The sequence below is a fragment of the Odontesthes bonariensis genome, chromosome 11, assembly GCF_027942865.1.
Source record: "Odontesthes bonariensis isolate fOdoBon6 chromosome 11, fOdoBon6.hap1, whole genome shotgun sequence".
In the NCBI taxonomy this organism is placed as follows: domain Eukaryota; kingdom Metazoa; phylum Chordata; class Actinopteri; order Atheriniformes; family Atherinopsidae; genus Odontesthes; species Odontesthes bonariensis.
The window spans coordinates 31642142-31667350 of NC_134516.1; the positions used below are offsets into that span (position 1 = coordinate 31642142).

Genomic DNA, 25209 nt, shown 5'->3' on the forward strand with positions numbered 1-25209 from the left:
AAAAGAGATGATTGTGGATTTTAGGAGGAGCAGCAGGCAGCTGAACAGCGTCTCCATCCTCGGTGAAGAGGTGGTTGAGGATTACAGATACCTGAGGGTTCACCTGGACAGCAGACTGGACTGGAAATGCAACACTGAGGCTGTCTACAAGATGGGACATTCAGTAAACTATTCCTATAACTGTATGTATGCTAACTGAGTTGGCATGGGTTGGTGCACTAAACACATGTTACAGAGTTTAATATTTCTGCATCTTTTAGTAAAAACAGGAAAGAATGAGTGTATATTTCCAGCCAAATTCCCAATAAAGCTGCTCTCATCCACATATTTTTCTGTTTCTTCTGTCAGACGGCTAAACTGAAAATCAGCCCATTAAGACTACGTGTCAACTCGTGGTCACTTAAAGCATGTCCAGACTGTCGCTCTGCTCTAATAAAATCCTGATTTTGTAACCGCAGCCTCATCTGAGAAAAATCACCCTTCAGGTGACTTAAAGACAACATGTTGGCAGCGATTTCAGCTGCACTTACATGCAGCGTGATGTCCCACAGAGAAAGTTAGAGGCAGCAGAAAGTCATGAAGGTTTCCTACACAGTCTATCCCGTGCATGTACGCTGGGACAACATGGTGGTCCAGTTAAATGGACGAGTACACCTGGAACTGAAGCTGGACTTACCTGTGCATGCAAGCGTTCTGAATGTCCTGATCAAGATAAAAATATGTAACATACAGAACAAAAAGCATCCATCTCCAGCTGAAAACATGAAACCTGCAGACTACACATAAATTGTTCCACTGGGGACACCGACCCAAGTTGGTTATTAGGAGGAAATTTCATAAATATCCTCAAAACCAGTTTTCCTCAGTGTGCAGACTTCAGGTTTTTGCTTTAAGTTTTGTACAAAGAAAATAGACTCAAATGTAACCTCTCTTCTATGCATATTCAGAACTTATTTAAATCTCTTCCAGAAAAACTCTTGTTTTGATCGTTTTCTTTAAAATAAAGATTTTTAAAAAGCTAATTGACCATGTGCTCTGTTTTACATATAACATCAGTTATAGAGGTAAACACGCAAAGTTAGCATATTGACGGGTTTCAAATATATTTTTCAGTGGCGGCCGTGCTTTGGCTCACTGGGCCTTCAGTGCGGGTTTACCGTCCATTCAGAGTCGCTATTTAAATCCGTCCTGAGTGCCCACATGGATCTGGATCTCACTAACCGTGCTGTATGCCAATAAACACAGAGAGGCAGCTGTTAGAAGACTTTCTTCTGCAGGTTTCCTTCTGATTTATTTATTTTTTAAACACTTATTCAGCGGCAGGATGTTTATTCATCAATTAGCCTACTAATAATGAACTATGAGAAGCATTTCACGTGTTGAGAGCAGCTACCATTGTTATTGTTATTATTATCACGTATATCAGCAGATCAGAATATTTGATCATTTATATTTACAATTTAATATTTATATATGTTAATAAAATACATAATACTCACAAGAGTTCCTGATTATTATCTATTTATTGCCATAACACTGAGATGCTCCATATGTTAGTCCATTGTTGCCAGTTAACTGCAGCCTTGCACCTTTCAGCAGCAGCTGTTACCGCTGAGCAATCAGTTCCCTCTGCACTGAGGATCATATGAAAGCAGCTCCTGCAGCTTCAGGTTAGTGTCACAGGGCTCTGAACTTTGTGTTAGTGCAGTTTGGCAGGAGCAGGTCCCAGGCAAGCTTTAATTATATTGCACCAGAATGAGGTGAGTAACTTCTAGTCTATCCCAGTGCTTCTAAGGCCCAATCCCAATTCTATTTTCTACCCCTTCGCCTACCCCTCGCCCCTACCCCTCGCCCCTTCAAACGGAGGGGTAGGCGAAGGGCTAAGAATGTCACCCCTTCGAATTGGGACAGCACTTCACACTCACGAACGTAATAAGTTCGCGCCGTCAGTTGTTACGTAACCAAAAGCGACAGCTTTAGCCAGAAGTAAACAAACATGCCTGCTGTAGTGGTGTTCGCGCTGTCCTGGGCTATTCGGATATTTTTAGAAATATCTGCGTCGAATCGACGGAGTGCCATCAGGCGAAGGCGTCTTCGACATCTGGGAGCATTGCTGGATCTTGTTACGGTATGTAGAATTATAAATTAATACAAATAACGCGTGTGAGTGAGCAGCTGGTAGCTTCCAGAGCCGGCGTGTGAAAATGATTGTGTGTTTGTGTTTGAAAGTGCTTCTAACTGTACATTTGTGATATCGTGTAATATAGAAACAATTTGCTTGTCTCGTTGGATTTGCTGATTCATTGACTGGAGTAGTATCCCAACCTGGCTAACCTAGCTGAAAGCATAAGCTAATGTTTAGCCTTTGTTACTCGCCTCGTTCCGTTTGGGATAAACATGCAGCTCATGCGTTTTTGAAGCGGTTTTCTTTGTACCAGGTTCAGATTTGATGACTTAAATAAATGCACTGCATTGTGTGTGCTATCAATGTGTTGGTTTGGGAGGATGAAAGCCTGATCTTTCCATGTTTTTCTTTCCAGCAGACGGGTCGTCCTACAAATTATTGCCCATTGGACCACAACATGTACCCCAATTTTTTTGTTATCCCTTGTATAATAAATCTCTTCATACCAATATCCGTTCCAGTCGTTCATATGATATTGATGTGATAATCATGCTCACAAACCTTTTGTCCTTAATTTATTTTATTAGGCTCACATTACAGACTGGTAAGGCAGCTTATTTTCAGAAATAACAGCTTAAAGTGTCTGCTGTAAAGTGTGTGGTGCAAATATGGACAATAAACAGTATGAATATAAACAGTATGAAGATAAACGGGCAACAGTGCAATCATCGAGAACGAGATGACCGGAGGAGCAGGAACAGCGGAGGGCGCATCGGAGGTGCTGCATGGGCTCAGTGATGTTCTGGGGGAACAAGACACGATATGACATTATAGCATGCACTTTCATCCATTGTAAAAAATTTAAAAAAGGTGTTTCAGAATGCGGTAGTGGTGGCTGTGTGTACAATAGGTGCATGGCGCATCAACTCACCGTAAAGTTTGTCTATCATGCGCTCAAACCGAGCTAAAAAGCGCTCCGTTTTCTGCTCGTGGCGCTTCTGCTCCTTCAGGCTCTCCTGTATCAGGTAATCCATTATGGGATTGGACTTCCTACTTCTTTTTGGGGATGGGGATGACTTTAGAAACAGATCTTCGTTTGGGGCGCTAAACCTGATCAGGCTCTTTGTGCTTGAGTCCCTGTGAATCAGTCACGTATATGAATACTTGTGATAATAGGTAGCGAAATGACGCTCATGTCACTCAAAAGGAACTTCTCTATGGTTAACCAACTACATTGCTTGTAAATACTCGTGTTACAATTTAAAAAACGAAAACTCTTTCGCAGCACCTTCACATGCATTGACCGATTACTCCATGTAAAATAGCGACTTTTCCCATGTGTGTTTATAACAGAAAATAACTACACATTGCCACCATATTAAACTCACACAATACACCAGTTATCACAACCTAAAACGATTAAAACAGTTAAATTATGGCAAAAAAAATAGAAGAACTTACATTTGTGTGGTGCTCTCGCTTCTGCCATTTTTAAAAAGACTCGCGATCTCCCGGTAGTCGCGTTGTACTCTGGGAAATATATCATACCCCTTCAAACGGAGTCTGCCTGGCCGAACCCCTCCGTTTCAAGGGCTACAACGGAGGGGTAGGGCTAAGGGGAAGGGCTTTGGAAGAGTATTGGGACAACACTACCTCTACACGTGAACGCGCAAAACGGAGGGGAAGGGGTAAGGGGTAGGGCCAAGGGGTGAATTGGGATTGGGCCCAAGTGGTGGCACTGAACCTCTGCTGCCTTAAATGTCTGAGGCAAGCAGAACCTCATTTGGTTGCAGCATTACACTATGAATATGCAGTTAAGGTCAACAGGACTGGGCATGTTAAGGGGAGGTGGTGGTTGGATCCCACTGGTCTCTAAATGTACTCAGAACTTCATATGAGATGTCCCTGTTTCTGCAGGGTTTTGTGGATTTCTTGTGTGCTGATTGGAAGCATCACCTGCATTCCTGCACAAAGCGGTAAGCTGATCCCAATCAAATCAGCAACTAAAAGCAGTTTAAATTGACTCTGGGTTTAAATGGAAGGCTGATCTTAATTCTGTTTCCTCACCCATGTATTCAGTTTATGGACAAGATCTATCTAAGCCAACGTATCAGAAAGCAGCTGGAACCAGTGGTTCTGCAGCACAGCAGCATGGCGCTCAGGGAGGTCAGTCTGGAGCTCCTGGCAGCAATTACCAGTTTGAAGATGGGAGCTGGAGCCTTTCATCTGACACCAGCGGCGAGGACGAGCCAGTCTTCACTCCTGTGACCGACGAGGATCAAGTCTACGCTTACAAATCTCGGTCCCGCTACAACAAGAAGCGTGTGCTGTTCAGCCAGTTCCGCTACAGCCCAACAGAATCTGAGCCAGACCACGGCAAAACATCTCAGCACAAGGTTCAAGTTCAGAGCGGCTTCTGAGGATCTTTCTGGTGAGGCTCATTTTACTCTGCATGTGTGCTCTCTGTAGCTGCTGGTAGGTGACTGACTTTCTTTGTCTTGCAGATCTGCATATTCTAGAGTCATCGCTGCTGCTGCCGCTTGAATAAATGGCTTTTAACTTGAATACTTTGTTGCACCATCAAATGGCTCCTAGCTGTCTCTGGGTCATCCAGTTGTGGGTTGGAGGGGATAGTTGAGGGCCTGACAGGTTGACATGACTTAATCCTATAAATAAGGTGTTGGCATTAACTTATGGACAGTTTCTGCTCAAAGGTGAGCTTATGAAGGTCTTGACGGCTTCAGCTTGGAATGCATTCCCAACTAAAAATGGCTGAAAAGCTGACAGCAGCTCCCTGACAGCAGTGGGTAAAGGTGTGGCCTTGAGCTCTATCAGAAGATTCCACTGCTGCATATTGTGCTGAGGGGGAAACCTTTCCACTCTGTAGCAATCCTCGCCCTACTGCTCTGGGTAAGGGCAGACACATCAGATGCTGGGGCCATGTGAAACCTGGACAGTAGTTTCTGCAAGTCCATGACCGAGGATGGCTTCATAAATATCTTCTGTGGCTGCAAAGGTCTTGTACTCTGCATATTTGTAATGAAGCTTGTGCTGCACAAATCAAAAGATGTGGCAGCTACTTTTAGTGAAGTTGCTTGGGAACAAAATGTATTGCCTCAATGTTGTCACTTACTCACTACCTGGAAGTAAGTTGGATCAGGTGGTGGGCGGCAAACATCTAGTGGAGGACCCTGTTCATGACATCTTAAACACAAAGCTGAGTATTTTTATTAAATCTATACATTACCATTGAGGTTGGGTCATGGAAACTGAAAGGAGCCTCTCAGCCTCAATAGCAGAGGTGTGGCCAGAAGGTCATCATTGCCTATCAGGACAGTAGCATAGGACCTGCTTGTGAATATTAGCATGTAGGGAAACATTAAAGCTGAAGAAAAAGGCCTTTTGTGTTGGGTTGTTCAGGAGGTTGACCTGAAGCAGGTACCAGGTGGCCAAAAGGGCTGCGTCATCAGTAGCTGCTCAAGCTAAAATTCAGGTATGGGAAGAATTTGTCATCTGTTCCCATTTCTTTGGTTGCATCTATAAAATAACAGTTTGACATGCATGAAATGGCATTTTTGCAGAAAACGGGTGATTCCCTGAGATGCATCTGGACCTTCAGCTGTTCAATGAAGCCTCATCAGAAACGGTCTCCATGGAAGGGTGGCTGTCAAGAAGCCGTTCTTAAGGAGGGAAACGGGGAGAAAAGGCTGAGCTGAGCCAAAGGACACAAGAAGTGGACTGAAAATCAGTGGCAACGGGGAAAGTTAGAGTTGGAGCCCGGGGAGGGTTAGAATAAATCAAACAACTCTCATGGATTCTGTTCATTACATCAGATTTTACAGATCAAACATCTATTTTGTTCTACATTTGGATGCAAGAAGACGAGCCAGGTGTTGGAAAATATTCAGTTAAGTCGTGAGCTGTACAACCACACAGTGGACTGCACAAAAGCATTCACTATCCTGTCTGGAACATGAACAAACATGTGTGATTAATACTGGGCATAATGCAACATCAAATGTTCCATCTATATGTGAGAATCAGATGTCTTACCTGGTCGTCCCTACAGCAAGGACACTGCCTGTGGGGACTACTTGCACATAGTCGACATATACTGACATAATTAAAAGAAAAACTTCTGTGGACTTGTTTCCACACTTTAAGTCACTCACATTGTTAACCTGCAGGTTGCAGTTTAAATATGAACATGATAAAGTCTGGTCTTTGTTGGATTTTATGAAAGTAATTATGAGGACAGATGATGTGAACTACTGTAACAAATGTTAGTTTTCAGAATTAAAACAACCTGGGGATATAAATATTCTCATTTTCATAAATAAATATGAAGTTCAGGTGTGACAGTCAACATTTTACAGTAAAAAAAAAAAAGACTCAAACTTAGACCCATATTAAAAAAGAGCATTATTCAAATAGACACATTTTCCCTTTTAAATGAGTTAAAAATGTAACTTTAACTTCAGTGTGTTTTCAGTACAGTTCCACCTCACTGATGGCTGGTAAAGCCTCCACAGTACAAAGAACAGAAAACAGTCGCCTACAGACTATAAAGTGCTCAAATGTCACATTTCCCATGTTGGAAGTTTGCTGTGTCACAGGGAGTCTGTGGGAGTCTTTGGTTCTCACAAGGCAACAAGTTTTCAGGAGGAATGATGGAAATCCACAGAAATCATCAAGACAAATTTGAGAAACAGTTACAGATATGAACGAAATGATGGCACAAGGTGCTTTAAACATTTAACCTCCGTTATGTCCTGTTTAATCAAGTTCATCTGAAATAAATCTAAGATCTCCTCCATATCACTTAATAAAAGAGCAGCTCTGCATCATGTTGTCTCACGTTTCTACATCTCAGCTCAGATATTAATCTGAGCTTTAAACATCAAACATCAGAGTGCGCAGAAGGCAGTTAGCGTGACTTTAGGAAGAATACACCCTCTGCTATGTTCCAAACACATCCATGCTTCTAGATCCTCTGGATGAGAGAGCTGCAGAGCTCCTTATTCCTGCCAAGGAGTCAACATTATGTTAGAGTTATTTCCAGAACTCAGCAGGTTAACTTACTAAGACTCCAGTCTTATGTCACGCTGAGCTCACTTTTTTCCCCTTGAAACCCAACTAGCAGCTCCCACTAGTGAAGTGGACAAGTGATGTGTTGGACCCCAATTTCATGAATGTGACGTCTTTGTGACGTATTAGAACCGAGGTTATAACCTGGAGTCCTTCAGACCAAATCTCTGTCACTCCCCTCACACTCCCCAGCCAGAGATTAGGGGCCCACAGTGATCTGCAGGACTTTGGTCCAGATGTTTAACACCGTATCTGACCAAGCGTAATTCACCTTCTTTAAAACATCCCATGTTCATTCCTCACATGTTGCAACAAACCTTTTTAAATGTCAGAAGTGTTCATTTTCAGAGCTGAATTGAATGCAGCACGATCTGACTGGGTCCCAGGTGAGGTTTATGAGTGTAATTAGAGCAGGTAGAGCACCAATATAAAGTCAGCTGCAGCCTCAGATGAGTTACAGCACAAATCTTCTCTCAACAGCAGTCACTAGATTGCTGTTTTTGACCAGTTTTATCTGAATTGTGTTGCTTCTGTTTTGTCTTGTTCAACATGTTGTTTAAGGTTTTCTTCAGGTGAGTCTTCATGTTTAATGGTTTAGGTTTTTGTTCTCCTATATACTAAAGTTTCTTTCTTTTCTTTTGAAATCCAAACAGCATGACTAACCATGCTGTCATACTTTGCTTCAACTAATTTCTGGGCTCAGGTCAAAATAGTGGGTCCTCTGGCTCTGGTAGTAGCACCTCTGGGTACGGCAGCGGCTCCTCTGGGTCTGGCTACGGCAGCGTCTCCTCTGGGTCTGGCTACGGCAGCGGCTCCTCTGGGTCTGGCTACGGCAGCGGCTCCTCTGGGTCTAATGCTGGCTTTACTGCGCAGGACGCAGACTTTGCTCGTTTCCTCGCTGCCCTAATGAACTTGAAGATCGACAGTTCTTTCCCACAGTCTGCCTGGACCTCCGACCAGGTCCCTAAGGACACATCTGAGATGCGCACTGTATACCCTTCATCCCACATCGTCCAGTCCAGCAATGGCTACCAACGAGCCCGCGACTCCAGTTCATACGCCAAATACTCCCAGGATGCTTTTGACCACGCTGATGCCAAGACTGGGTCTAAAGGGCAGAAGTTGTACTAAGGTAAAGCTGGACTAGTGTCTGAAGTATTGAGACTCCTGTATCAATACTGACCCCTTCTGTTTTCTGCAGGTGACTCTCATGGACACTTCCATGGAGATTCCAACATGTGGCTGAACTCTGGCAAAATAAACTTGACCAATAAAATTAGGTTGTCTGTGTATTGAATACTTTAACTCGAGGTTTGTTTTCACTTCATAGAGGATTGAGTCTTCACCACACCCACTGAGGCTGACTCTGCTTTTGAAGGGCAAACTGAATACTGCTGCTTTAAATTCCACCACTACAGGTTTCCTTCTCCTCATGGTTGAATTGCATTACACAAACCCAGACCAAAATAACTTGAAGCTCAATACAGTGGCCCTGCTTGACCTTATGCCATGAAGGTGTTTCAGTTAAATCTGCACTCGCTTGCCTTTTCCAAGCTTTAATTGCATGTGACTCGTTAGCCTATGCTACGTAGCCTTGCCCCTCCTCTGCTTGGCACCACTTGGTGTCTTCTGTGTGCCTCATCAGAGCCATACATCCCTCTTAACCAACTGTCTCGACTTGCCCTCTGTGTGTGCGGCCTTTGTTCATCTCACCTGGGACACCAGCTGGGGGGCTATGACACTGTGCTTCATACAGACTCGGTCCTTAACATGGCATCACATCTTCCCATGTTGGTTTTCATCCTACACAAGACTTAAATATATCCTCTGCTTATGTTTTCCTGATTCTACCACATGCGGAAGATGCATTTTCAAATTCCCTCGAGTGCAAAGCGACATGATCAATTTGCAAAATATTTTTTAACTCCTTCGATTCAGCTCACTTGCTATTAAACTAGCAATAGTTGGCACGATCAAACTTTCGAAGTACTCTCCCACAGTAGGCTCTCTGATACGGCCCTCTAAAAAAGGTCTCCAAACAGTTCTAGCAGAGTCTCAGTGAATGGAAGTGTGGAAATTATTAGACCTTTTGCAGAGTGGACTGGAGAGCTGTCCAGGGTGTACCCTGACTCTTTCAATTGGCAGCAGGGATAGGCTAAAGCAGAGATACTCATTATGCGGCTCCTCAAGCTTTAATTGGTGGCTCGCACTCGCATAGTAGCTTATAACAATATGGTAACAATAACAATTTTTTTCAAATAACATACAGCGAATACTGCACAGTATTAAGTATTTCTATTAAGTTTGTGTTTTTGTAGTATAAAGTATTTTTATTAAGTATTAATTAAGGCTTAATGGTGTTTCCTAAAGGGGGCACTGTTAAACCTGGCAACGCAGCCCGCTTAAACCACCGTCACACTTGACCGCAGTGCACGCTAGCTCCTTTAGCCAGCGCGAGATGCAGGCACAATGGGTCGGTTTTTAATTAAAAAAGGACTAAACCATGCTCATCTTGAATGTCTCACTATGATTGCAACAAACTACAAATACAACATGAAGAAAGTCAAGGACATGCATGCCAGCTTCCAGTATTGAGTATTAAGTATTCCAGTATTCAGGTAAATGCGGTCTTAATTGAAAATGTATTGGCTGTGTTGTTTCTTTTTTTGTGGGATGTTTTATATTTAGAAATGCATATTTGCAAGAGGGGACTTAGTATGTGTTCATAAAAGTGGCTCTTCCCTTGATTTTGCTCTGCCAATGTGGCTCTTGTGGAAAAAAATAGTATCACTGGGCTAAAGGCTTCCACTACCCTAAACTGGATACATTGAGTAAAGTAAATGGATGGTAAGATAGTTCCAGTGAGGAACCTTGGAGTTATTTTTGACCAGAAGTTATCATTCAAGGCACATAAAACAGGTTTCTAGGACTGCCTTCTTTCACCTTTGTAATATTGTTAAAATCAGGAATGTCCTGTCTCATGATGCAGTAAAACTGGTCCAGGCATTTGTTACTTCAGGATTTGACTACTGTAATTCTTTATTATTGCATTCAGAGAATGCAACATCAATAGGCATGTTCTGGCACAACCTGCCATTACAGAGTGGAAAGGCAACAAGTTGCCTATTAAAGCACAATAGTAGAGTGGTACAGGATAGGGTTGTCAAAGAATATTCCAAATTCAAATAGGTTTTAAAAACAGACAGTTGAAGGTGAAAATGAAAATCAAAATCGAATGTGGAAAAACATCTGCGCAGCCGCCGTCTGCCCTGAGTCGGCACACTGCATGACGGGGTCAGGGAAAGGTCACAGGAGTCACTGTCTGGTAAAGCATCACTGCTGAAAGTTGATTCACATGAAGATGGCAGAAAGTTCAGAACCCAACTCGACCGCAGGCGCAAAGAAAGTGATTTTAACCCCCAAAAATATATATAAAGCCCCGCCTGGCACTACTTCAGATTTTGGTTAGATGGAAAAATTTTGGAGCCTTGAGACAAAGTTGTATACGAGCTACAGTTAGCTTGTCAGTCGACCACAAGCAACATGAGGTTAATTCTTGAAAATGTTCACCAAAATAGACTTGGCATAACATGAAACAAATTGTTAAGTTTCAACTTGAATAAACTACCTATTCAAGTAGTTAAGTCAGTTTGTCCCGTTATTGACGGGAAGATGCCGTTGCCTGGCAGTTTGAAAGCCTGCAGATGCGCATGTGTGTCATTGACATGTGCTAATACAGATGTCTGATTACATCGTTTTAGAAGGAATATGCAATCATTTTTGACAGCCCTAGTATATGGATGCCCAGAGACAAAAATAGAAATGTTCATTATCCACTGGCTTGCCATTACTTTAGCATTCCGTCTGCAGGGTTTGGGGGAAAAAACCCAGACAAGGTCATCATATGACAAGACTGCCAAAGACAGCACTGGCTGTGGCTTAACTGCAGAAGAATATTTAAGAAGTATCCAGCCAAGTATTTCAAGCACAATGTTTGTTTGGCAAGCCTTCAGGTTGGCTACGTGCACTCAGCAATCTATAGAAGGGGTTGCGTCTGGCTGCCATGTACAGGTGTAGAGAAATGGCTGTAAAGGATGCTGTAGCTGATCGCTATAGTCAATTGAGCAACTATTTAACACTTCCATAGCAATTCCTCTCAAGATGCAGACCTTTGAGAAGCCATGTTTGAAACCGAAAGCAGAATGTCCGAGTCAAATATGACAGGCGATGCCTGCCATTTGCCTTGAACCCAGATGTTATTCACAGGCCATCGTTTCCCTTAATCATTCTGAAGCAAGATCATGTGACAAGATTTTATTCAAAGACTAAAAAGAATCTTATGCTGTTGGGATTCAGCTTTCCAATCTGAAACAGAACCAGATTAGTTACAGCATTGAGATAAAGACATTTGCAGGTACCACTCAACATACCCTCTGCACATCATGTTCAGCTCTAGCGGGCACTTGGGAAGAACTTTTTCTGCTGCCCAGAACCATGGCTGTCAGTAATATGCTCCTTCAAGTAGTGGACATCCTGAAAGTAGTCTTTGCCCTTCTCATGCTGCTGGCTGAAGGTGCTGTAGGTTCCAGAGGGGTACAAGCCGTACAAAAGCCTGTAGTCAAAGTTAGGAGATCCACCCACACCAAAGCGTGGCACCAGTACGGTTGCGGATCCCGGTCCAGACCCTTGGCGGTCATCCGGGTAGCCGAATTCCTCCGTCTGCTGCTGGTAATTCCCGAGTTCAGCTTCCTTTGTGACACTGGAGGTCTCCCCTGACTGGAGGACAGGGCCAGGTGGTGACAGAGGGGCTGCAGGGAGAACGTCAGTGAGGCTGAGGGCTTGGGCTGACGCATCCTCAAAGACTGAGGGAGCAATAGCCCACTGGGTTTCTGTGTGGAGACATTTCACAATTAGTTCTTTTCACAGCAGAAGTTCTGATAGCACAGAGTCTTACCATCGCAGTTTCTTAGGATGTAAAGTTAAAAGCTCCACCCCCCTCTCCAGAGATTTTGAGCAGACTGAATGAGAAGCACAGGTGCAATGCTCGGGTTCCCTTTGGTGCCCCAGTAAGGCTGCTTAAAGTGAAAGGCGTTTCCTCCAAGCAGAAGGGAGCCATTATTACACACCTGAGCATCATTTTGTGTTTTAATACATATGTTCTGAAAAAAAATAAAAAATCCAAACAGCAGGTTTCGGCTTCATAATAGAGCTCGGCAAGATTTGCTAGTGACTACATGAAAACGCACAGACACCTTTAGGCTTCCAAACACATTTTGGGCCATCTACACTCCAAGCAGAAGATTTACCTTGTGGTCCAGATTGGGCAGCTCCAGCGTCAGATCCTACGTCAACAGGCACATAAGTGACAGTAGAGTATCCTGTTGCAGGCAGGCCAGAGCTCAAGCTGCTCAATGCTGGACCCGTCTGAACAGCCTGTGGGACTCCAGAAGCTTGCACAGCCATTTGCACGGGCACAACGGAGCCAGAGCTGCTGAATCTTGGGTCTCCCTGAAGAGCACCTTGGACAAGGCCAGGAGCTTGGACAAGGCCGGGAGCTTGGACAAAACCGGGAGCTTGGACAACCAGTTGCGTTGGCACAAATGAGCCATAGCCGCTGAGTCTTGGGTCTGCCTGAAGAACAGGTTGACTTAGACCAGAGGCTTGCACAGGTGTCGCCATATAAACGTCACTGGAAGCAGTGTTGGGCACGGTCACCGGGCGGCCAGCGGCTGCTCCCTGGTAAGAGCCAAAATTAGCTGCAGCTCTTGTGCGCTGCTGCTCTGGCCTGCTGATTTTGAACCTGGGTGCATGAGAACAAGTTTAGCAGAAGCTAATTCAAGCAAGCATGTAATGTTTTACCACAACAGATGATAGCACACCTTTAGTGGGAAAACCCCATGTAGCAGCAGTCAACAAGGCAAAGAGGGAAACCCTGAAATTATGTACAGCAAAGAGTAAGAATGCAATATTAACTAATGTTTCCAATCAATCAAACAAACAAACAAAAACTGTAAAAGGCAGCTTGTGCTTATACCTCAGGAAGAACCCAGCAGCTGTCATGGTGAAAACAAGCTATGAGAGGAAACAGCAGGGGTGAAGGTTTATAAATAATGCCACAGACCAGCCCAGACCAATCAAAGCTTAACGTGCTAACAACAGACAGCTGCTTGTGAGGGACTATCAGGACAGGTGGACGCTGGAGGCTCATCTGGTTGCTCTGGTATCAGCCTCATTGTCTCCTCTCGCCTCCACCCTCCTGTCTGTGCTAAAGGCACTTAGTCACTGCCAAATATTTTACTGTCGTAAAATAGCTCTACCCAAATTGTCGTAATTCTCAGATTTTCTATTTCAGTTAAACGTAGAAGCTGGAAATAACATCCTAGATGTTGAGTTTTCACACCGACCCACTCACACATTTAACAAGTTAACTGAGGCCTGTAGAGTCTGAGATGTAGCTCTTATTGGTCCTTTAAAGGAGACATGTTTTGCCCTTTTTGGGACAATTTCCCGAGGTCTTACTGAAATGTATGAGACAGGTCAGGAGCTCCTGGTCTTATTGGCCAAGTTTTTCCCCCAAAAGTGTATTTTATTTCCTAAACATGATGCTTTTCTAACTTTAACCCAGTACTTTTAATGTTTTACACCTTTTGACCAAGTAGTTTTGGAAAAAAAGGTGAAAAACGAATGAAGGAAACAACGGTCTCACAGCAGTTCAAAGACTGGTGTCAAACACAAGTCCCGTGTTTAGGAGATGGTTGACTATCCTCTGCATCCTTTTTAATCTCCTGACTTGGTCAGTATTACTTGTTGATAATCCAGCGGTGCAGGATGATGTTTCCTGTTAGTTTTGGCAGAACTGGTGCTCAGCTGCTGGCACAGAGGAATAACTGGCCCAGCAAAGAGCCTCCAACAAATAACCAACCGGATGATCCAGAACTTCCTGCAGCTAAACAAAGATAAAACAGAGGTCATTGTCAGCTGTTAAAAATCTGAGCTCAGCTTCAGGCTGTGATGTTAAAAAGCACAAACCAAGCAAGAATCTGGGTGTTATTATGGACTCAGAGCTGAACTTCAGCAGCCAGATCAGGTCAGTTAGGAAGTCAGCCGACTATCACCTGGAGAATATTTCCAGGATTAAAGGACTTCCTTCCCTGGTTACCTGTCAGATTTTATTACTCATTTTAAAAGCTTTCATTATGCCCTGATGCCCTGAGTCATGAGCGCAGACTTTTCTTTTTTCATTTGTGGTGTATTTTATGCTGTTATGTTCCTTAAATGGCTTGATTTGGTTATCAATTTTTATTTTCTGAACAATAAAGATGCCGTGTTCATCCATTCTATTTCTCTTATAACTGCATGTGTCACCAGTAGACTGAGGCTTTGTGGGGAAGTGACTGTTTGTGGGCTGATGTGTGGTGGACTGGCATTGTCAAGATAACATAGTGTGGCCAGAATATTACCTGTTTTTTCTTTGTTACTGGTTGAAGAGCTGGGGGGTGGGGGTAACTGCAGGTGGGTTTGGTGCAATGATTTCACTTGCGCAATGATTTTACTTATGCATTGAAATTACAATAAAGTTCTATTTTCTATACCTACTTCGCCTACCGTCTGTGTGATTTGGGGGATCTCAGAACCTGATTTTGTGTCGGTGGAAGTTAAATCCGTGACACTTCTCTTTTGGCGTTGTCTCGGCAGGATCCCCCTACACACACATTCAGTATGTCGAACGATGGTAATGAGAACCCGGCTGCCCCGGCTCATGTACCACCAAATATGGTTAACAATGTCAAGTTTCCTTGGTATACGGGAGGGCCATGGTTGCCCATTTTTGAAGGAAAGAGGGGAGAAAAGGTTGAGGAATGGCGGGCTAAAATTGAAATGTTTGTACGGGCACAAGGTCTTCCAAATGAACAAAAGACTGATTTTATATTGAGTGCTTTGGGGGGCGAAGCCAAACGTGAAGTCCTATTGTTGCCTGATAACGAAAGGGACAGTGATGTGAAGATATTGGACTTCCTGACAACACTATACGGGGTAAGTCAGTCTCTGGCTACACTGAGGGCTCAGTTCTATGAGTGCAGGCAGGGCGCAGAAGAAGAAATGTGTGCTTTTATTCTCCGTTTTCGGGAGCTCTATCACAGGTGGCAGGTGAAGGAACAAGTGGATGTCGCAGTGGAAGATGACCTGTTACGCACCCAGTTCATCAGGGGACTACAGCAAGGTCATGTGAAGCAAGAGTTGAAAAGGCTACTTCGTCGCACACCGGCTATCACCTTCCCTGCTATTTGTAAGGAGGCAAAGGCACTTGAACAAGAGCACACTAAAGAGGAAACGGAGACCTGGGCCTGCCACACGTACACATCCAGGCCTCCCCCGAACCAGCGGCCGCCCCCGCCTACACACCAGGCAGCGCTACAGCAGGCTCCACCTACCCATCACCTAGAATCCCCTCCTGGCCAAGACACTCAGGCATTGTGGGAATCCCTGCGGGCAGAGCTACAACAAGACCTCAAGAAACAGATTTCAGTGTTGGGCAGGTCCCTGGCCGAGGAGTTGCGGGCCCAAATAGCTAATCTCTCCGTGGGGCCTGCTGACCCAACCGTACAGACTGTCCAACCAGGGTCAACGTTCCAGCAGAGGCCCCGCCGGTCCGCCCCTGAGGTGTCTCGAAGTCAGTTCCAGTGGGACCCTCAGGGCCGGCCTATTTGCCTGGAGTGTGGACAATCGGGCCACACTCGCCGGTTCTGCCCCAAGCGACGCCGTGGCCCCCAGGATTTTTAGCTTCCTCGGACGCTGTAGGGCGAGCGGTCGAGGAGGGGACCCAGACCACACCCCCCACCAAGCCCTCATTCGTCGGAGAAAGTCCTGAAGTGAACGTTACCATGGGAGGTAAAAGCATTTCATGTGTGTTAGACTCTGGTTCTCAAGTCACACTAATGAAGCATTCTGTGTTTCAGGAGCAATTTGGGGAGGGACTAGTCAGGGGCACAATCCCCTGGCTCACCCTGAAGGCTGCAAATGGACTGTCGATCCCATATATTGGGTATGCGCTTTTTGACTTTGAGATAAATGGGGTCAAGGTATTGGAGAAAGGGGTGGTGGTGGTCGAAGACGCGTGTTTGCAACATGACGGTTGTTTACTCGGGATGAGTGTGATTGGGGACTGTTGGATGAGTGTTTTCCAGGGTGGCTCCCAAGCAGAGGAGAGGTTCAAGTCCGCAATGAACCCCACAGCGGCCGCCAAGTGGGGGAAGGTCTTTGCAGTCTGCCGGCGCATCGGCCTCGCGGAGCCCTCTGGAGTCCTACAGGGTGTCGCCAAGCTGCCGCGTCAGGACCCCATAGTGATCCCCCCGGAGACTGAAATGGTGGTTTGGGCCCAGGTCCCCCAAGCGACTGGGAGGCCAGACTGCTGCATCATGGTGGAGAACCTGCAAAGCGATGACCAAGAGTGGCGGGTGGCGAGGACCCTGAGTTGGGTGAGGGGTGGGAGAATACCAGTAAGAGTGTGTAACCCTCACCTTTTCCCTGTGGAGCTCCCTCAGCGTCGGGCCCTCGCTGCAGTCTCACAGGTGGATCCCCAAGATGTGCGAACTGAGGAAGAGTTGGTGTTAACAGCTGATGGACCCTCAATAGTAGAGGTGAGGAGAATAAATGATCTGTCACCCCCAGCAGAGGCATCATCACCGAGCCATCCAGCCTTGGCACTGCAGGGGGAGGGCCTAGACCTCGATGAACAACGGAGGTTGGCCGAGCTGCTGCAGAGATGGACCAAAGTCTTTGCGGCAGATGAGGATGATTTCGGCCGCACTACTGCAGTCCTCCATCAGATTCCCACCGGGGACGCACCGCCAGTGCGTGAGAGGTACAGGCCAGTTCCACCAAATCTGTACACAGAGTTGAGGTCGCTGTTGGAAGGTATGTTGGACAATGGAGTAATAAAGGAAAGTGCCAGCCCGTGGGCTGCACCCGTGGTGCTGGTTCGGAAGAAAGATGTGTCCTGGCGGTTTTGCGTTGACTACCGAAAATTAAATGCAATCACTCACAAGGATGCTTTTCCTTTGCCCAGGATTGAGGAGTCCCTGACCCATCTCAAGGAGTCAGCCTGGTATTCCACTCTGGATCTTGCAAGCGGGTATTGGCAGGTTGAGGTGGTTCCGCGGGACCAAGAAAAGACTGCCTTTACCACGCCCGTGGGCCTCTTCCAGTTCGAGTGGATGCCCTTCGGCCTGTGCAATGCCCCTGCTACCTTCCAGCGGCTCATGCAGCGCTGCTTGGGAGGCCAGGTGAACGATTTCCTCCTGATTTACTTGGATGATGTCATTGTGTATTCCCCCTGTTTCGGCAGCCATCTGGAACATCTTGAGAGGGTGTTTGAGAAACTGCACAGCACGGCCTGAAACTCCAGCCCCAGAAGTGTCACCTTTTTCGTAAAGAGGTCAAGTACCTGGGTCATGTGGTCAGCAAAAGTGGGGTGGCCACAGACCCTGACAAGACGGCAGCAGTACAGAACTGGCCTGTTCCTACGACAGTCACCCAAGTCCGCTCCTTCCTCAACTTCATAGGTTATTACCGCCGTTTCATCCCGGGATTCTCCAGAGTGGCAGCCTCCATCAACGCTCTCCTTCAGGGCACAGCAGGGGTCAAGAAGGCAGCTATTCAGTGGTCCCCCAGGTGCCAGCAGGCGTTCGAGGAACTTAAGCAAGCACTGCTGCAGGCACCGGTGCTGGCTTACGCTGACTTTAACTTACCATTTTTGCTGTATACAGATGCCAGCTTGTAGGGACTCGGGGCAGTGCTGTCACAGGTACAAGGGGGGAGGGAGCGGGTGATTGCCTATGCAAGCCGGAGCCTGAAGCCCCATGAGAGGAATGACCAGAACTATAGTTCATTTAAGTTGGAGTTGCTGGCACTGTTTTGGGCGATCACAGAAAAGTTTAAGCACTACCTGTGGGGGTCGGAGTTCACAGTGTTCACGGATAACAACCCCCTCGTACACCTGGGGACAGCAAAGCTGGGGGCGGTGGAGCAGAGGTGGGTGGCTCAGCTGGCAAATTTCACCTTTTCAGTAAAATACCGGCCTGGTAGGACGAACCAGAATGCAGACGCGTTGTCCCGACTCCCAGGAGAGGCACATGTCCAGGCTGTCCACCTTGCCCCTCCTGGGGAGAGGGGGCTGGAGGAGGCTCCTCGGGCAGCTCAAGACGATGGCTGGGGGTCCTGGCAGGAACGCCAGCAGCAGGACCCGGAGTTGAACCAGGTGAGCCAGCTGAAAAGTCAAGGTCTAACAGTGTCTCCCCAGGTTCGCAAGTGGGGGCGAGAATGGGATCGGCTGGAGCAACGCAAGGGCGTCCTGGGACGTTGCATTAAGGAGCCAGATACTGGCCAGCTGACCTTCCAGTTGATTGTCCCAACCCAGCATACTCAAGACTTGTGGAAGGACTACCACAAGGCAGCTGGACACGCTAATAGTGAAAAGGTTCTGGGCCTGATGCGCCGCCGGTTCTACTGGCAAGGAATGGGAAAAGACATAAAGGTATGGACAGCCGAATGCCCCGAGTGTGCAGTTGCAAAGGCCGGCCCCGCGGTACGGGCCCCCCTCCAATCGATTGTGTCCAGCTACCCATGGGAGGTGGTGGCCTTGGATTATTTGTCTTTGGGGCGGCCAACCGACACCCACCAGTATATCCTCGTGATGACTGATCTGTTTTCTAGATTTGCAGTGGCCGTGCCTACTAAGGACCAGACTGCTCAGACCACGGCCAGTGCCCTGTGGGCCGCCCTCATCCAACCGTTTGGTTGTCCGGAGCGGTTTCTGACAGACCGTGGGGGGGCTTTTGAATCTGAGGTAATGCGTCAGCTCTGTGAATTGTATGGTTGTACCAAGAGCCGGACCACCCCATACCACCCACAGGGCAATGGTGCGTGTGAGCGCTTCAATAGGACCCTGCTATCCCTGTTGAATACCCTCTGTGCAGAGGACCAGCTGAGGTGGAGAGACAAGCTTCCAGCCTTGGTGCAAGCCTATAACAACATGGTGCACTGTAGTACTGGTTTGACCCCTTATTTTGTGCTCTTTGGACGTCATGCCCGACTACCCATTGACCTGTGTGTAGATGTTGTCCCCCCACAGGATCGGAGGACGGTGGTGGGATGGGTGGACAAGCACCATCGGACGCTGGTGGAGGTCTATAGCCGGGTCCGAACCCACACAGAACAGAGGCAGAGCTGGGATCAGGCTCGGTATGACAAGAAGACAAGGGCCGTACCCTTGTTGCCGGGCGAGAGAGTGCTGATCAGGAATTTCAGACGGAGAGCTCGGGGCAAGTTGGCACCCCATTGGATGCCCTCTCCTTTTGTTGTGCTTTCGCAGATACTGTCTGGCCACCCAGTGTACAAAATCCGACCCGAGGGGAAGGAGGGACCAATTCAGACAATGCACCGGAACAACTTGCGCCCCTGTCCTGCAGGACTTGAGGCTACAAGGACTGAGCCCAAGGTGTGTACCCTGAAGATGGACTCTTTGTCTAAACAACCTACGTTCTTTTTACCTTTTGCCCCCTTAGCCCGACTGGCCCCCTTGGCCGTTACAGAGCCTGCCATTCCTCACCCAGGGGGTGAACCTGTGCGGTTTGCTGAACCAGCTCAGGCCCCAGTTTTGTTAGAGCCAGATGATCAGACCGGGGCTGCCCTGCTGTCAGAGGGGGGGTCAAACCCTCTGAGGCGGTCACAGCGGTCTAATATGGGCATGCCTCCAGCAAGGTATGGGGAGTGAATGGGTGGGCGAGGACGACCACCAAAATGGGGGGGGTGGAAAATGTCACCAGTAGACTGAGGCTTTGTGGGGAAGTGACTGTTTGTGGGCTGATGTGTGGTGGACTGGCATTGTCAAGATAACATAGTGTGGCCAGAATATTACCTGTTTTTTCTTTGTTACTGGTTGAAGAGCTGGGGGATGGGGGTAACTGCAGGTGGGTTTGGTGCAATGATTTCACTTGCACAATGATTTTACTTATGCATTGAAATTACAATAAAGTTCTATTTTCTATACCTACTTCGCCTACCGTCTGTGTGATTTGGGGGATCTCAGAACCTGATTTTGTGTCGGTGGAAGTTAAATCCGTGACACATGTTATTATAAAATAACTTCAAATCAAATCCTCAATCATTGATAAGTGTGCGTGCTTCCGCCGCCCCTCCCAACAAAAACCCTGCCACCCCAAACAGAATAGTTCCAACATCTATGGTGTCAACTGTTTGCTCTCTCCCAACGTCTCATAAACATCCCTCACACACATAGTTAACTCACTCAGTTACTCGTATAAGAAACACACAGAAAAACATGTTGCCCTGAACTCGGTGCCCTGCACTTGCTCGCTTGCTTGGGTGAGGAGGTGCTACGGTGGCCCTGAAGTGCAAATCACAACGGCAAAAGAGAAAGCGACAACGGCAAATCAAAACTTCATTAAACTTTATATGGAGGAACAAAAACCACAATATTAAAAAAAAATCTGTAATAATGAACTGATACGATAATGGTGGCCTTAACTTTTTAGACTTTTACACTTTAAATAATACTTTCAAAATAAATTGGCTTAAACAATTTATCAAGAACACATCTTCAATTTGGAACTTCATACCGAATTTAATTTTCTCTAAATTAGGAGGCCTAAATTTCTTTTTACTTTGTAATTATAATGTTGAAAAAATCCCCTCAAAGCTATCCTACTTTCATAAACAGATGCTTCTTTCTTGGTCATTGATCTACAAACATAAATTTTCCCCACATAGATACTACATATGGAACCATATTGGTATGAAGTTCCAAATTTAAAATGGGTTCTTGATAAATTGTTTAAGCCAATTTATTTTGAAAATATTAATACCACCTCAAACCAACTGGGTTATGTGTTGCACACGGAGCAAGACACCTGAGCTCAGCCACTCTGCTGGGAAATAATATGGGCACGGAGCGCAAAAAGAGCGAGATGAGGAGGTAACTGGGCTATTTAGTCCATCCCACCTGCAGTAAATGGCTACACCGGTGTGCAATTCTGTTTGCCCCCCCCCCCCCCGGCCCTATATTAAATTGGGGATATTTTAAAAGGCTTAGACAGGCCGGATATAGATAGTTAGATACTGTAGCTGGCTAGTTAGATATAGGCCTACAAATTTAGTAACTAAATGTGTTTGATACTTTAAATAAGTCTTTGATACGTTTTGTTTTATTTTATAACAGCATTTAACCTACAGAAATAAGATGCAGATGATGGCGCATTCAACTTAGCCTACCTCCACATGTTTTACAGTCATTAAGTCCGCTGTGGGCAACACTGAAGTCACTATTGCATACAGTGCACCTCGCACAGTGTCATCATTCTTCACCTTCACTAGACATGGATATACTTTAGTATATTCTGCTGTAAAATGAGTCTTATATTTTCGTTTTTTACTCAAGGATTCACCCTCTGCCATTTCGCAGGATGCACAGTTTTGAGTGGTAACTTAGGTAACTGTCAGAGAGTAAATCGAAGCCCTCCCACACCGAACTTTATTGGCTTATTTTGCTGACTAAACCAATCAGCGGGCCTTCTGACCAGCAGTCGCCCTGAACGCTGGTTGAACAGAGCATCGCTTTGGACAGATACGCACAGGTTTCACACCTCTCCCCACACCCCTCTCTCTCTCGTGCCTGCGCAGTCGAAACGTGCATGGTGCACGAGTTATTGTATTGCCTGCACGCTCTCACTCGCATTGAAAAAAAAAAAAAAACACTCCCTCGCATAGTCTTAAATCCGGGATATTTTATCCGACTCGCGGGCATCCGTGATTAACTATCAATATCAGGGAGACTCCCGGAACTTCCGGGAGACTTGGGATGTCTGCTCATAGGATGCGAAAGCATCTATGCTACTAAACCAGTCTTCACCATTTCCCCAAAGAAAGACAGCGCCAGTGCATTATGAACCTAATGTATCCTCCTCTCTGCATCAAACACATTCATGCTGCCTTAACTGAAAACTGTAATTTCCACGTTGCAAATTTGAAAGTCAGGCCAAAATGCCATCGTTGTCAATTTGGGGAAAACGGAAAACTCATGCTACAACATTTCAAATGTGAGACTTTCAAAGTAATTAGACTTTGAAACTGTTAAAACGTTTTAAGATAATCACAGGACTATGGTGGGAAACCGCCCAAACTCGCCTTAACCATGGCCTGAACAGGCTAATGTTATGCCTGTTTGGTTCGTTAGCTAGCTAACTAACGCTAACGTTAGCTCATGAACGCTAACAGTCGGAGCAGTAATTAAAACATATTAAGAAACATACTTGCTTGATAACTTACCTTATTTATTCTTTTTCAAACGAATTTTAAAAAAACTGAAAAAGTGAACTCAGCAGGCTCCCCTCAGTGCCTCGGCCTGTGTGCTGGACTGCTGCGTTGCTGACATAGACATAATATACGTTGCTGAGCGGGAGAGACTGAATGTTGCTACTGCGCATGCACACTTCTTCTTCTTTGAATGCGCAGTGGGAGTGAGACTGTGTTCCTACATATTGTTGAGTGAGCTTCACTCTAAATAAAGTCATCTTCACTCTAAACACTAAGTTTTTTGCCTTTTTCACCATGAAACTAACTGTTACTTCATAAATATCAGTCATAAGTGCATATTGTAATTAACCTAGTAAAGTTAACAAATGTCAGGGCAGCTATTGGATTTTACAGTGAAGATGTATTGTACATAGATAATCCATGAGCCTAGTCAAGCGGTGAAGTTGTAAAGCAATGAGATGAAAAAAGTGATCAGAGCTTATTCCTCTGTGGCTGGTTGACTGTTAGAGCTTCCAGCTGCCTCTAACTCCCACAGCTTAAACCACAGCTGTCCCTCACAGGGTAGACGTCTCAGATGATGTTCTGAATGGGGTGGTTTATATAATCAATATGTAAAAGTGTTTGTGTACTGGACTATATTACCTGAAAATAGCTGGGGAAATGTTGCAGATTCACTTTCTTAAAGCTGCAGTAGGCAAGTTTTCAAAATTACGAGTCTAAAGTCGGAAAATTCGAACTGATACAACTTTCAGGTCCCTCCCCCAACCTCTAACAAGCTCCGAATCGCCCCCCAAACCCCTCCCCCTCTGTGGACGAGGTTGTGCACGTGAGTTCACAACAGTGTGAGCGCACACAAGCTGGGGCAGACTCACGCTCAGCAGCGTGTGCACAAGCTGTGATTGACAGGTAGGATTCCTCGACCCTAACTTGATTGGTTAAAAACAGCCGGGAGCGCTCGGTTTTTGCAAGCATGATTACAGGCTTCAGAGGGAGCTACAGATTTCGTTATTTTTCCTAAACAGCCTATTTAATATTCTACTTCCAGAATCCCATGACAGTTAAAGCTAATATGACTAAAAAAAAGTTTCCTACTGCCGCTTTAAAGACACCTAAAACCCTGAGGGAGGTCATCACAACAGTATACACACCATCAGGTACTACTTATAACACTCTCGTCCTCTCTCATTCACAGTGACGGTGCAGCTGTCAAAACAACACGACTCATGATTACCTTCCGTCTGACAAATCCATGTTAATCACATCATTTTTATCAACAGCGACAATTTCTTTGCAATTGTTACAAAATTACAGTTCCATTTACTTCAACACAGACACAGACACAGACACAGACACCAGGAAGTTAACCAGCTTGGGCTGCTGCTGATTGGTTGGCAGACACCTCTGTTTCTGTTTGGCTCTCAGTCTCCATGTTGCTGATCCTGGATCTGCTGAGATGTCCCAGCAGGCCATTGTTGGCTTTGATCCTCATACATTTAACTTTGTCCTGAGAAAGGACAAGTTCCAAAAAGTCAAACAGGGACTACTTTTGCATTTGACGTAGCCAAACTGCATGCGCCTGGAGAAGCCAAAAGGCTTACAGCACCTGGTATTCCCAGGCGGTCTCCCATCCAAGTACTAACCAGGCCCAACTCTGCTTGGCTTCTGAGATCGGACGAGATCAGTCGTGTTCAGGGTGGTGTGGCCGTAAGCCAGCAATGGAGTCACAAACCAGCTTTTTATAGATTCTGAAACAGAATCTGTTATTGTATTCCGACTTCTAAAATAGAACTATACTGTTTAGAGAAGACGCAGTTTATGAGCATGTCGTGGGATTGAGCTTCCCTGGTTTCTCTATATGACAACGGACACAAAACTACACACAGGGAACAGAGGAGCTTGACAGACAGTTATCTGAGAGTCCCATTTTCAGCTGCAGAGAACAATCACATCAGGGAAGTCAACGTGCAGGCTCAACAGCAGCCTCTCAAGCCAGCTCTCTGGTAAAAATAGGGGAAACGTATGGTTCCAGCACCTATATAACATATATTTGTCACAGGGACTGTGGCTTACGGCCACACTGCCCTGAACACGCCCGATCTCGTCCGATCTCGGAAGCCAAGCAGGATCGGGCCTGGTTAGTACTTGGATGGGAGACCGCTTGGGAATACCAGGTGCTGTAAGCTTTTTTCTCTTCTCTCTGCGGCCTGCATGTAACATCTGACCATCACCGTGTGCCACACAGACACAGACACCAGGAAGTTAACCAGCTTGGGCTGCTGCTGATTGGTTGGCAGACACCTCTGTTTCTGTTTGGCTCTCAGTCTCCATGTTGCTGATCCTGGATCTGCTGAGATGTCCCAGCAGGCCATTGTTGGCTTTGATCCTCATACATTTAACTTTGTCCTGAGAAAGGACAAGTTCCAAAAAGTCAAACAGGGACTACTTTTGCATTTGACGTAGCCAAACTGCATGCGCCTGGAGAAGCCAAAAGGCTTACAGCACCTGGTATTCCCAGGCGGTCTCCCATCCAAGTACTAACCAGGCCCAACTCTGCTTGGCTTCTGAGATCGGACGAGATCAGGCGTGTTCAGGGTGGTGTGGCCGTAAGCCAGCAATGGAGTCACAAACCAGCTTTTTATAGATTCTGAAACAGAATCTGTTATTGT

At 45.9% G+C, this 25209-nt stretch overlaps 1 long non-coding RNA gene and 3 other non-coding genes across 4 annotated transcripts; 1 reads left to right on the forward strand and 3 right to left on the reverse strand.

The window, feature by feature from the left end:
* Window positions 1-2874: 2874 nt before the first annotated feature.
* LOC142391913 (uncharacterized) lies at window positions 2875-3808 on the reverse strand. Its single transcript, XR_012770637.1, has 3 exons — window positions 3587-3808; window positions 3057-3262; window positions 2875-2927 (listed from the first exon to the last, which is right to left on the reverse strand). It is a non-coding gene; the product is annotated as an uncharacterized LOC142391913 (long non-coding RNA).
* Window positions 3809-24134: 20326 nt separating this feature from the next.
* On the reverse strand, window positions 24135-24253 carry LOC142393183 (5S ribosomal RNA). The gene has a single exon (XR_012771800.1). It is a non-coding gene; the product is annotated as a 5S ribosomal RNA (ribosomal RNA).
* Window positions 24254-24607: 354 nt separating this feature from the next.
* Window positions 24608-24726, forward strand: LOC142393263 (5S ribosomal RNA). Its single transcript, XR_012771876.1, has one exon. It is a non-coding gene; the product is annotated as a 5S ribosomal RNA (ribosomal RNA).
* A 307-nt stretch (window positions 24727-25033) lies between these two features.
* Window positions 25034-25152, reverse strand: LOC142392222 (5S ribosomal RNA). The gene has a single exon (XR_012770885.1). It is a non-coding gene; the product is annotated as a 5S ribosomal RNA (ribosomal RNA).
* Window positions 25153-25209: the final 57 nt, after the last annotated feature.